The following is a 14,452-nucleotide window of genomic DNA, read 5'->3' on the forward strand; positions in this document are numbered from 1 at the left end:
AACTGCGATTAATACATGACTCTGGTTTAACACATTGCCAAACTGCATCCCTTTTATTGATGGTGTGTAGACCTATGCAAGTGATGGACATGCAAAGTGCCCCTGAAAAAAATATCTACAAATAGTTGTCATATTCAATAAACGCACCGTCGACTAGAAAACGCAAACGATTTCCCGCTACTGACAAAAAACTACGATGTTTGATGTTATTACACAATACATGGATATAGTTTAGAAAAGAAGCCGGATGAAACATGTTCTTTTCAACAGTGGGCTTGTAGCCTCGAGGTGGGGCCGTTGGAAAGCTGAGCATGTTCACATTGCGCATTTGGAATGTTTTGTCCTGTCTTTCCTCAGTATTTGCACTCGTTCATCACAGCCTGAACATGTAGGCTATTACAATTAATGTATGATGTTTTTGCCCACCCACCAATGACCATACTGGCATACAGGTTTTTGTCCGTAGAAAATTAAATAGAGTGACGCCTTAGAGAAGGGGTTGGCCAAGAGACAAAAATCTAACACCATAACATGAGAATAACCGAGTGCATCTTAATGCAGTTGGCGAGTAACTGAGGCAGCTTCTCATTCTGAGACGATGTGAATTCACCACACTCTTAGAAAAAATATGTTCTGGAAAGATCCAAAAAGGGTTCTATTGCTTGCTTCATATGGCACCCCTAAATGTTCTATATAGAACCCTTTTGTAAGGTTATTTAATCAGAACCCCAGGCTTTCTTCTTCACTGAACCTAATTGGTTATGGCACCCCTCAATTTTCTATATAGAACCCTTTTGTAAGGTTCTTTAGTCAGAACCCCAGGGGTTCTTCTTCACTGAACCAAATTGGTTCCATATAGGGTTCTAGATTGAACCAATTTCGGTTCTATATACACTGAGTATAGAAAACATTAGGAACACCTGCTCTTTCCATGACAGACTGACCAGGTGAATCCAGGTGAAAGCTATGATCCCTTATTGATGTCACTTGTTAAATCCACTTCAATCAGTGTAGATGAAGGGGAGGATACAGGTTAAAGAAGGATCTTTAAGCCTTGAGACAATTGAGACATGGATTGTGTATGTACGCCATTCAGAGGGTGAATGGGCAAGGCAAAATATTTGAGTGCCTTTGATCAGGGTATGGTAGTAGCTGCCAGCCGCACCGGTTTGAGTGTGTCAAGAACTACAACGCTGCTGGGTTTTTCACGCTCAACAGTTTCCCGTGTGTATCAAGAATGTTCCACCACCCAGAGAACATCCAGCCAACTTAACACAACTGTGTGAAGTATTGGAGTCAACATGGGCCAGCATCCCTGTGGAACGCTTTCGACACCTTGTAGAGTCCATGCCCTGACGAATTGAGGCTGGTCTGAGGGCAAAAGGGGTGCAACTCAATATTAGGAAGGTGTTTTAACATTGCCATGCTAAAGTCCCCTCAAACTCAACTCTGGACCTGGAAGCCAGTTCCACTAAGTTTTTTCATTGTTCAAGGGATTGATTTAGACCTGTGACATGAGGTGTGTGCAATTAATTATCAGTTAGGACAGAACACCAGCAGGCTCCGGACCTCGTAGGGTAAGAGTTGAATACCCCTGCTATAGGCTATAGAGTGAGTGAATGTCCTGACTCAATATACAGTATATTTTTTTGCAGAAAGCTTTTTGAATGATTCCCAAAGCTTTTTCATCGATACATTTTGAGTAGCTACTCTACCTGCTAATGCCAGTTCACGCGTGGGGCGGAAGTGCGGCATTTCTCACTGGCGGGGCAGGTGCTGTGACCTCTCTCGCAGAGGATGATATGACCTGTGGTGAGCGGGAAAAGGTCAAAGTTCAGTCCCACGCAGTGCGTCGATGCCGCTTCCTCAGCGCATGCTGCTCTGATATTGATCCACATTGGAGAAGGATGAGCTGAGAGAAAATAGCCTACTATTTTTCTTTAAAGATAATTACTGTAAGGTGATATTGATAGAGAAAGTCAAATCAATCAAAATCTAATTTTATTTGTCACGTGCTTCGTAAACAACAGGTGTATACTAACAGTGAAATGCTTAGGCTATTTATGGGCCCTTCCCAACAATGCAGAGAAAGAGAAAAATAGAAATAAATAGAAAAATGATAACAAAAAGAATTAATGCACAATGATTAACAATAACTTGGCTATATACACCGGGTACCAGTACCGAGTCCATGTGCTGGGGTGCATGTTTTGATTTCGTTTTGGCACCACTTGCCGTTGCTCTAGGCTAATCTGTAATCCGTATGAAGTGCATAGCCTAATGATGCATTTATATCATTATTTCAAGATTCAATAAACAAGTTTATTCAGAGTTTAGAGAGTAAACATCTTCAGGACCTTTACACAAAGTATACATATACAAATACAAATATATATAACACAATTTTCAAATGAAAATTGACCATTGATAGAACATTGAGAGCAGCTGAAGTCGATATAAATCTAGTGATTGAAACGAAGGTTATATTAATGTTGATGTATAATGTTTCAGTTGCTCTCAGCGACAAGGGGGAGATAGGCTACACTCTCAAGTCTGTGGGGAGGAGGTGTAGGCTATATGTGTCTGTGTGTGTGTGTGTGTGTGTGTGTGTGTGTGTGTGAGAGAGAGAGAGGAGAGAGAGAGAGAGATGAGAGAGAGAGAGAGAGAGAGAGAGAGAGAGAGAGAGAGAGAGAAAGGGGGTGGTATAGCAATATGTGGGTGAGAGAGAGAGAGAGTGTGTGTGTGTGTATGTGCATGGGTAGGAGGGTGTTGCAATGCAGAAATCCATCTAGCACGTTGGGGGCGATGAAACAACGGAGCCCCATTCATTTTCAATGAATGGAAGAGAAGTGGGCTGGGGACCATTGGGCGATGCAAGCATGGGCGAGGGAGCGGTGAACAGGGCGGGACCAAAGTTGGGGAAAGCTGAACTTTTGTCACGTACCAATTGAAGCTCACTATAGTTTCCTGCCCCTACTGGATTGGCTGTTGATTCTTAGCACTACGTAGCCTGCTTGCTAGCACTGACATGAGGGCAAAGCTAGCGTGGCTAGCCATATAGTGGATCACTGCTGTAAGAATTATGTTCATGCATTCGTTTATGCCTCTGCTCCAGGTCCAGTCAAGGAGGATGGGAGGAGCAGAATGCCACTTTAAGTAAAAACACAACATGACTTTGTGGAATGGCATTAGGTTTATGATGAAAATGTGTTCTGGACATTGCTCAGTTAACGCTCATTGGGTTATGCATATTAGCATTCATTTGATCGGTTTGCATAGCATTAATGAACTTAATTAACTGTTAATCATAGCCTTGGTACTTGCAGACTTAGTAGGACTACCTGCTTTTTACCAAAATAATTGTATTAATCATATTGAAGGAAACGGTTTTCACATGTCTAATGCTACGATTTAGTCATTTCTATTTAAATTGGCCTACTTTCCATAGGCCTCAAATTATTGAATAAACTGAAAATATGAAACCATTCGAATCATTAGATTAATTGCAGACTTAATTTTCCAACCGATTACATTTTCATCCGGACACATGCAAGGGTCTCTCTCTCTCTCTCTCTCCCTCTCTCTCTCTCTCTCTCTCTCTCTTCTCTCTCTCTCTCTCTCTCTCTCTCTCTCTCCTCTCTCTCTCCTCTCTCTCTCTCTTCTCTCTCTCTCCTCTCTCTCTCTCTCTCTCTCTCTCTCTCTCTCTCTCTCATCTCTCTCTCTCTCTCTCTCTCTCTCTCTCTCTCTCTCTCTCTCTCTCTCTCTCACACACACACACACACACTGAAAGTCACTCTCATCTCAAAATGACTTTCACCCTCAACAATATATATTGTGTAAATATACATTTTATTTACATTTAATTGAGCCAAAATAGGCTACATGAGAAACGCGTCCACTGTTAGACAGGCATCAAACCAAAGACACTGACAAATTGTCTCAATTAATTCATTTTAGGCCAGTCATATGTTTCACACTAACCACTGGCGCTACCACCACGTCTTGATTTGTCATAACTCAATATAGTCACGACAATTGAGGTATATTTTATTTAAATTTGAATTATTAAATCTTTATGGTTCACAGAAACACCTTGACAATAGTTCACACAACATGGGGCTACATTCCTCATTGAAAGCCTATACAATAATACAGTTAATAGCCTAATAGGCTAAGCATACTTTTGTGCCACAAACTTAGGCTTGTGGGCTTTTGGAGCGATGTTCTAAAACAAATATTCTGTAAAAGATTAACAATTTACTTAAAATGTAACATAAAAGTTGACTCAAGTTTGATGTGAAATAAACTCACGACTGTGTGTCAATCTTCGTTGTACGCACCATGCCAACATTTCAATAGGTATATTTCTATTTCTAGAACGTGGGAGTCGGCATTGCCCCAGCACAGCTTTCAGCGCATAGGCTTACGTATTTGCATTGACCTAGCCTATTCAAATCGTACACTCAGTCGGTTTTTGGATTGAATTAGATGTCCTAATTGTTTTGTGAACTCATAGGCCTATATCCTTATAAACCCATAGATATGCATAACCATCAACAATGAATGCTGAGATGAGTGGATCAAACGAAATACCCACAGGCCTTGTTCAAGTTCATTAACCATTTTGTAAAAAATGTACATATGCCTATAACCTTGCATTGATTCTAATAATAAAATCAACCAATATAGAAAAGTAGGTACATTTTACAGCATTGTGTTTTGTGATAAAGGTAGATCATGGGCTGTTTTATCTGTAAATCCTGTTGCATTTTACAATTTGTTCGTTATCGGTAGATTATTTCTTAAGTAGGCTATTTAGATAACCCAGGTACGATAATTGTTCGGGTAAAACTAATGTAAACGCATCAGACGTTGCTTTCTTTACCATTATGTGGAACTTATATGGAAGCCTAAAATGTATTATAGGCTACATCTCTGTTTTTATTCTTAATTTGAATGGCAATTCATTTACAGAAAAATTAAGATATCAAACCATAGGAATACAACATTTAATAACTGACAAAAAGTATTCCTATGGTTGAAATTGTTTTTAAATCAAGCATCTTTTGAATCCACATTGTAAATAGACCCGTATATGCCCAGCCATCAGATCACCTTCAGCACCCTATTAGGTGTTGTTACTAGGCTATTACACAATATTTTCCCTCCCAGGTATGTTCCGGAAACACAATTTCAACATATATTTTTCCCCTCACTTATATGAGTCATAGTTAGCTTAATATAGTATTTTACCAGTTAGCCAAATAAATGCACTTGAGGATGTATCCTTTTGGTCTATACTTTCTGAGAATCATATGATGTTGTTATGCTTGAGAGAATGTGGCATGGTGTGGCATTTTCAAATTTGTGACTTTTACAAAGATATCAACATCAGTAGTGTTTTTGTCACAAATGTAATGCAAAAATAATGAATTTAATTGTTAAATAAATTGTCACATAATAAATGGATGTGTTAGGAAATATCGTTCTCAATTCAGAAGTCGTACAATTAGTTCATATACTCTTATAATGATCACGTGTTTCATATTTTTGTTTTTCATGTTTATTAGCAGGTATACAATAGCCCGTGTGTTTTCTGAGCCAGTGCACCAGAAGAGATGCCGTCCTGCTGACATCATCCAAGTCATCCTCAAGTAAATGTCATGGGTGGAGTTGCTTGTCGGTTGGTGGACAGGTGAGCAAGGACATCACATGGTAGCCTATTTTGCGAGGCAACAACTCTTAAAATATACGTTTTTATCTCATGCACGTCTGTGTTCATGCTCAGTAAGATGGTGAGAGAACACACACGTAATATAGTATATGATTATACATTACATAAATCTTGTGCAAGGTAGTTTTAGAAACAAACGTGTCTATTGGTTGGTAATAAAGTGTCATTGAAATCTTGTGACAGATGAAACAGTAGCATACCTTAGCTGTAAACGTCCATCTTGTCTCTGTTTGAAATGGACAATAAAACGTTTTGAGTACTAACAATAGTAATGAAGGTCTAACTGCATTCAACACTGTCAAAAGAACAAGGCCCAAAACCTGGAGGGTGCATTGCATGGCCTGATTTGATTTGTACTCGGGTAATGACAGTCATTATTTGGCCTACCTTTATAATTCCCTTAAACTTCATGGATTACCATGACACATTCAGCATGTAATATGGAGAGGGATAGCTTGTTGACACTTGCGTCAGGAGTCAATTTCCACTTGATATAATCAGCAGTAGACCTACATTATTTGATGGGCACATAGGCAATTATGGCATTTCATTGTTGGAATACATTTTTCAGTGTTGAATTAGTGACATTCACTCACTCTATAGCCTATAGCAGGGGTATTCAACTCTTACCCTACGAGGTCCGGAGCCTGCTGGTGTTCTGTCCTAACTGATAATTAATTGCACACACCTCGTGTCACAGGTCTAAATCAATCCCTTGAACAATGAAAAAACTTAGTGGAACTGGCTTCCAGGTCCAGAGTTGAGTTTGAGGGGACTTTAGCATGGCAATGTTAAAACACCTTCCTAATATTGAGTTGCACCCCTTTTGCCCTCAGACCAGCCTCAATTCGTCAGGGCATGGACTCTACAAGGTGTCGAAAGCTTTCCACAGGGATGCTGGCCCATGTTGACTCCAATGCTTCCCACAGTTGGGTCAAGTTGGCTGGATGTCCTTTGGGTGGTGGACCATTCTTGATACACACGGGAAACTGTTGAGCGTGAAAAACCCAGCAGAGTTGCAGTTCTTGACACACACCGGTGCGCCTGGCACCTACTACCATACCCCGTTCAAAGGCACTTGCAATAAGGCCAGAGGGGGTGTGGTATATGGACTGTTCTTACTCACGCTCAACGCGGAGAGCCTGGATACAGCCCTTAACCGTGATATATTGGTCACATACCACAAACCACCGAGGTGCCTTTTTGCTATTATAAACTGGTTACCAACGTAATTAGAAGAGTAAAAATAAATGCTTGGTCATACCCGGGGTATACAGTCTGATATTCCACGGCTTTCAGCCAATCAGCATTCAGGGCTCGAACCACCTGGTTTATAATTACAGTTATAATGCTATTGTCAATGTGATCAGTTGCCATTAGTTGTTGTGATTGACTATGGGCAATTTATTGTAATACTGTATTACCATGGATTAAGAGTACCCTGACACCTTATGTACAATACAACACTGCTGATCGGGTCTCTGGGTCTCTTCACTCTCAATTCAATTAAATTAAATTAAATTCAATTTCAATTTAAGGGTTTTATTAGCATGGGAAACATATGTTTACATTGCCAGAGCAAGTGAAACAGATAATAAACAAAAGTGAAATAAACAATATAAAAATCACCGTAAACATTACACTCACAAAGTTCCAAAAGAACAAAGACATTTTAGTCATATTATGTCTATATACGGTGTTGTAACAATGTGCAAATAGTTAAAGTAAAAAAGGGAAAATAAATAAACATAAATATGGGTTGTATTTACAATGGTGTTTGTTCTTCACTGGTTGCCCTTTTCTTGTGGCAATAGGTCACAAATCTTGCTGCTGTGATGGCACACTGTGGTATTTCACCCAATAGATATGGGAGTTTATTGGATTTGTTTTCGAATTCTTTGTGGGTCTGTGTAATCTGAGAGAAATGTGTGTCTCTAATATGGTCATACATTTGGCAGGAGGTTAGGAAGTGCAGCTCAGTTTCCACCTCATGCACCTGTGCACATAGCCTGTCTTCTCTTGAGAGACAGGTCTGCCTACAGCGGCCTTTCTCAATAGCAAGGCTATGCTCACTGAGTCTGTACATAGTCAAAGCTTTCTTTAAGTTTGGGTCAGTCACAGTGGTCAGGTATTCTCTCTCTCTCTCTCTCTCTCTCTCTCTCCCTCTCCCTCTCCCTCTGTCCTTCTGACATGGCTTGTGTAGTGTTTATATGGAAGTCTATGTACAGTCTGCCTTCCTGTGTAACTCAGCCCCTGTGTCCTTTCATCTTGGCTCAGTGGCCGCCTTTCTCACACAGATGAATGTGTTTCTGTGAAAGAGCCGGAATGGCTGTCAGTTCTCCTGGCATGACGCAGAAACAAACAAAACCCCCTACTCCTGCAAAGAAACTGGCGCAGGCGCCTCCCACCGGACACAAACACGACGGAGTCAGTCGCACAAATAGCCTCAAAAGCCACACACTCTACCTTTCATGCAGAAAGGCCTGGCATGGCTGTCCTCTCGTGGAGGGAGAGAAATACAAAGTGGGAGAGACGCAGAGTAAAATGGCACACTCGAGGTGGATTGAGGTGGGCTTTTTGTTGTGGGTCCTCTAGCGTAGTGCCAGAAGAAGAATTCTGACTAATCCCGCTCGCACAACTCTGCGTTTTTCCACCCGCTGACTCGTTTGTGGTATGGTGCTCATTATGACTCCCAACACAACACCTTGCCAATTATGCTTAATTGCCATGATGGCAAATGTGCTCTGAATGTGAGGTATTTTCAGGGCCGTTCACTCTCTGTTATGCAGCCAGGCCCCTTCTGGACATGAGCAGGTGGGGCATCAAAGAGTATACTGTTCATCTGTCAACAGATCAGGAAAAATCCAAAGGAAAGGTTGCAGAAATGTTTAACCAAATGCCTTTGTTATTCATTGATTGGATGCTAAGCAACAGTAATTCAAGAGCAATACATTTATAGAAAGATTTTGATTTTGATATTCCTTAAATACCACAAGCTATTAAAGCATAGCTCAATAGTGAAAGCTATTGCTTGTTAGGTGAAGATAATAAATATTTTTTAGGTGTAGTGTGAGTTAGAGCTCATAGGGAAGGCCAATAGCCCTGAGACAAAATGGCAGGGGTTTATCTCCCCCACTACGCTACCCCTTCAACACACACACAACACACACACACACACACACACACACACACACACACACACACACACATTTCCCAGCACCTCTAAACATGGTGTTCCACCTCAGCGTCTCTGATCTTCAAAGAGTGCAGCATTGTGCCCCCAGGAACAGGGAGCAGTGCGGTGACTATGGTCTCTGGTTGCTCTGTGTTTTATAGGGACCCAGGGAGGTTGTGAAACAGACCTACCCATGGTGGTGGCCATTTTGATTTTGTTGTCTTCACTCTGTTATAAAACGTTCAGGGTTTATATTTTTTATTAAATTTTTTACATTTGTATTGTTAGGAATTATTTTGGGGTGGGCATCTATTTTTACAAATACAAATTTGGTCACTACTTCCCAAATGATTCAAAATACAGAGAGTTGACAAATGAACAGTAGAGATATGAACTAATGATCAAATCGGACTTGTTTGCTGTTTGGCAAGACTGCAAGAAATACCTCATTCAGGTTAGACAGAAATTTGGCGCTTGTCAATGGCAACCTGTTAGATGTAACGACAATCTCATAATTTTTTTGGGAAAAACATTTACATTTACATTTTAGCAGACGCTCTTATCCAGCGCGACTTACAGTTAGTATGAGTGTTAGTTCACGAAAGGCAAATATATATTTTTCTGCTAACTGGCATTCAAACCTTCACTACTGTGCTTTGTTGATCTCCCCCTTCTGAACATTTTTGTTCTGCATTTAGAAAACAATACCGTCCCGTTTGGACTCGCCTGAACATTATGTTGTCCTCCCCTGCCGTCAGCCACGTTAATTTAAAAGATTATCAGGAAAACAAAACTTAGCGCTCACATTCAAATAGATTTATACGACTTGACACTCAGTGACTAGAGATATGACACCCTACCACCCGCCCCCTCCCACCCCCCTCAAAAACCCTCCAACCATCTGTCGCCTGCTTATTTCTTCCAGAAAAATCTGTTTATTGATTTGTTGATATATTTTACAGATAACCTCTGACATCAGTCCTCTTCTCAAACAGAAGACGGGAGGAAAGCTTTGCAGAGTAATTGTCCCTTTCACTTAGAAAATCTTGTTCAATGTGATAAGACATCAATGTGTGTTGCCATCGTGATATCTTAACGAGTCTGTACACATCAAAACAGACAAGGTGTTTGTCCTCCACAGGTTCTTACAATAAGACACATGGAGCGGAACAAAGATTCACCCCTGCAGTAAGTCACTACTCTGATCTTAATATGATTTCCATTGTCTGGTCCTCCCCAGAGGAATTCACTCACCTGCAGAGACTACAGAAACACAATGGGGGGAACAACCAATGTCTGCTTGTGCCTGTTTCACATGCAAAACAGCAGCAGCCCCAAGTTGGATAATAACATTTCAATCAAAAGCTATAGTTGTTTCCCACTGAAACTAAAAGCATTTTGACTCTTCTCTTCACAAACTCCCATAGTTATGCTTTTCTTGATTCAAAGACTATTCAACAGGGCTGCTTATTTCCTCAGAGTTCATCAATGCTATAGGCTCTGCTAGCCTCTTTCTTCCCCATAGGGTGCCCTCCTAGATCACCCCCCTACAGACATATCCAGCTCCGTTGGATGGCAGTTCTGGCTGTAGCCGCTCGGTTCATGAGTTAGTGGGCTGGAAGGAGCTAATTTGATTGACTTTCAGCGCTAAGTTTTTTGCAGTGGTCCCCTGATAGTGCAAGACCTTTCTGGTCAGTGAGCGCATCGACAGGGAGTCAGTCGGCACCTGACACATGTCAATGTCCAGTCCTTCATAGATGGAGCTGGGCTGCAGATGCCCAAAGTGATGCTGATGAGATGGAATGGATATTGTTCTGGTTTGATTGGTTTTTGTGTCTCTTCACCAATGTACTTATCTGGTGGTTATTTCATGAAATTGTACAATTCGAATTGAGAAATGCATTCAATCTTGAATTCCGCCTTTTTGTTATAGGAAAGTACTCATGAGTTATTAATGTATGTTTCTACAATGTTGTCAGGTCAAAATATAGATTTGAGATAATTATAGAGTAGCTCTTATATGCGTAACATAACAGACACACATAGGCATACATAATCATACATCACACAGTACAGTGAAATATACAGTACACCAACAAAGAAAATAGCAGTGTCATTGATGGAAAAGCTCTATTTTCCAAGTGTGTTTTCCATTAATGTAATCTGTGACTGAGGTGTCATGTAAGCACACCATTTGTTTGGACGTGAATTGATGGTGCATTTATTGTTGTCGTTCTGTGAGGTGCGTCACTGCCCGACACTCTCGATTACTGGATAATAACAGAACAGCATCGTTGGAGTGTTTGCTAATGATGGGTAATGTGGCCGCCCGTACGACTCATCATTTAGACACCGATTAGAGTGGACAACAATGTGTGACAGAGAGAGAGAGATATGGGAGGTGGGGGGTATGGTTGGGGGGTAGAGCGAGAAACATTAGGGTTGTTTTTAGCTACTGATGAAAATAAGCTGTCTAGTATTGTCTGTTGATGATTAGTGTGTACTTTGTTAAATAAATGATATAAAGTGTGAGAGAGGGAGAGAGGAATATAGAGACTGATAGAGAAAAAGACAGTGGAAGAGAGAAGGAAAGATGGATATGGAGAGTTGAGGCTGAGAGAGACAAAGGGAGAGAAATTAAGTTATTTTATTTTATCATGGTAAACAGTCTAATAGTATTAAGAAAATAACTAGAGTGAATGTTTTGCTTGAAGCACAGCACAAAGACTAGTACTGCTGCAAAGAGACAGAATCATTAGAACATTTATTTTGGTACTGTCCATACAGTTGCTTGCGAAAGTATTCACCCCCCTTGGCATTTTTCCTATTTTGTTGCCTTACAACCTGCATAACATAATACATTTTGCAGCAATTACAGCTGCAAGTCTCTTGGGGTATGGCTATAGAAGCTTGGCACATCTTGCCACTGGGATTTTTGCCCATTCTTCAAGGCAAAACTGCTCCAGCTCCTTCAAGTTGGGTGGGTTCCGCTGGTGTACAGCAATCTTTAAGTCATACCACAGATTCTCAATTGGATTGAGGTCTGGGCTTTGACTAGGCCATTCCAAGACATTTAAATGTTTCCCCTTAAACCACTTGAGTGTTGCTTTAGCAGTATGCTTAGGGTCATTGTCCTGCTGGAAGGTGAACCGTCCCAGTCTCAAATCTCAGGAAGACTGAAACAGGTTTCCCTCAAGAATTTCCCTGTATTTAGCGCCATCCATCATTCCTTCAATTCTGACCAGTTTCCCAGTGCCTGCCGATGAAAAACATCCCCACAGCATGATGCTGCCTCCACCATGCTTCACTGTGGGGATGGTGTTCTCGAGGTGATGAGAGGTGTTGGGTTTGCGCCAGACATAGCGTTTTTCTTGATGGCCAAAAAGCTCAATTTTAGTCTCATCTGACCAGAGTACCTTCTTCCATATGTTTGGGGAGTCTCCCACATGCCTTTTGGCGAACACCAAACGTGTTTGCTTATTTTTTTCTTTAAGCAATGGCTTTTATTTGGCCACTCTTCCATAAAGCCGAGCTCTGTGGAGTGTACGGCTTAAAGTGGTCCTATGGACAGATACTCCAATCCCCACTGTGGCGCTTTGCAGCTCCTTCAGGGTTATCTTTGTTCTCTTTGTTGCCTCTCTGATTAATGTCCTCCTTGTCTGGTCCGTGAGTTTTGGTGGGCGGCCCTCTCTTGGCAGGTTTGTTGTGGTGCCATATTCTTTCAATTTTTTTATAATGGATTTAGTGGGATGTTCAAAGTTTCTGATATTTTTTTATAACCCAACCCTGATCTGTACTTCTCCACAACTTTGTCCTTGACCTGTTTGGAAAGCTCCTTGGTCTTCATGGTGCCGCTTGCTTGGTGGTGCCCCTTGCTTAGTGGTGTTGCAGATTCTGGGGCCTTTCAAAAAGGTGTATATACAGTTGAAGTCGGAAGTTTACATACACTTGGAGTCATTAAAACTAGTTTTTTCAACCACTCCACAAATGTCTTGTTAACAAATTATAGTTTTGGCAAGTCGGTTAGGGCATCTACTTCGTGCATGACACAATACATTTTTCCAACAATTGTTTACAGACAGAATATTTAACTTATAATTCAGTGTATCACAATTCCAGTGGGTCAGAAGTTTACATACACTAAGTTGACTGTTTCTTTAATCGGCTTGGAAAATTCCAGAAAATGATGTCATGGCTTTAGAAGCTTCTGATAGGCTAATTGACATAATTTGAGTCAATTGGAGGTGTACCTGTGGATGTATTTCAAGGACTACCTTCAAACTCAGTGCCTCTTTCCTTGACATCATGGGAAAATCAAAAGAAATCAGCCAAGACCTCAGAAAAACAATTGTAGACCTCCATATGTCTGGTTCATCCTTGGGAGCAATTTCCAAATGCCTGAAGGTACCACGTTCATCTGTACAAACAATAGTACGCAGGTATAAACACCATGGGACCACGCAGCCATCATACCGCTCAGGAAGGAGACGCGTTCTGTCTCCTAGAGATGAACGTACTTTTGGTGTGAAAACTGCAAATCAATCCCAGAACAACAGCAAAGGACCTTGTGAAGATGCTGGAGGAAACAGGTACAAAAGTATCTACAGTGGGGAAAAAAAGTATTTAGTCAGCCACCAATTGTGCAAGTTCTCCCACTTAAAAAGATGAGAGAGGCCTTTAATTTTCATCATAGGTACACGTCAACTATGACAGACAAATTGAGATTTTTTTTCTCCAGAAAATCACATTGTTTCTGGCTCTCACAGATCTGTAACTTCTTCTTTAAGAGGCTCCTCTGTCCTCCTCTCGTTACCTGTATTAATGGCACCTGTTTGAACTTGTTATCAGTATAAAAGACACCTGTCCACAACCTCAAACAGTCACACTCCAAACTCCACTATGGCCAAGACCAAAGAGCTGTCAAAGGACACCAGAAACAAAATTGTAGACCTGCACCAGGCTGGGAAGACTGAATCTGCAATAGGTAAGAAGCTTGGTTTGAAGAAATCAACTGTGGGAGCAATTATTAGGAAATGGAAGACATACAAGACCACTGATAATCTACCTCGATCTGGGGCTCCACGAAAGATCTCACCCCATTAAGTTATTGACCAAATACTTATTTTCCACCATAATTTGCAAATAAATTCATAAAGAATCCTACAATGTGATTTTCTGGATTTTTTTTCCTCATTTTGTCTGTCATAGTTGACGTGTACCTATGATGAAAATTACAGGCCTCTCTCATCTTTTTAAGTGGGAGAACTTGCACAATTGGTGGCTGACTAAATACTTATTTCCCCCTCTGTATATCCACAATAAAGCGAATCCTATATCGACATAACCTGAAAGGCCGCTCAGCAAGGAAGAACCCATTGCTCCAAAACCGTCATAAAAAAAGCCAGACTACGGTTTGAAACTGCATATGGGGACAAAGATCATACTTTTTGAGAAATGTCCTCTGGTCTGATGAAACAAAAATAGAACTGTTTGGCCATAATGACCATCGTTATGTTTGGAAGAAAAAGGGGGAGCTTGCAAGC

Source organism: Coregonus lavaretus, assembly GCF_964263955.1.
Source record: "Coregonus lavaretus genome assembly, chromosome: 16".
NCBI classification, from domain to species: Eukaryota; Metazoa; Chordata; class Actinopteri; order Salmoniformes; family Salmonidae; genus Coregonus; species Coregonus lavaretus.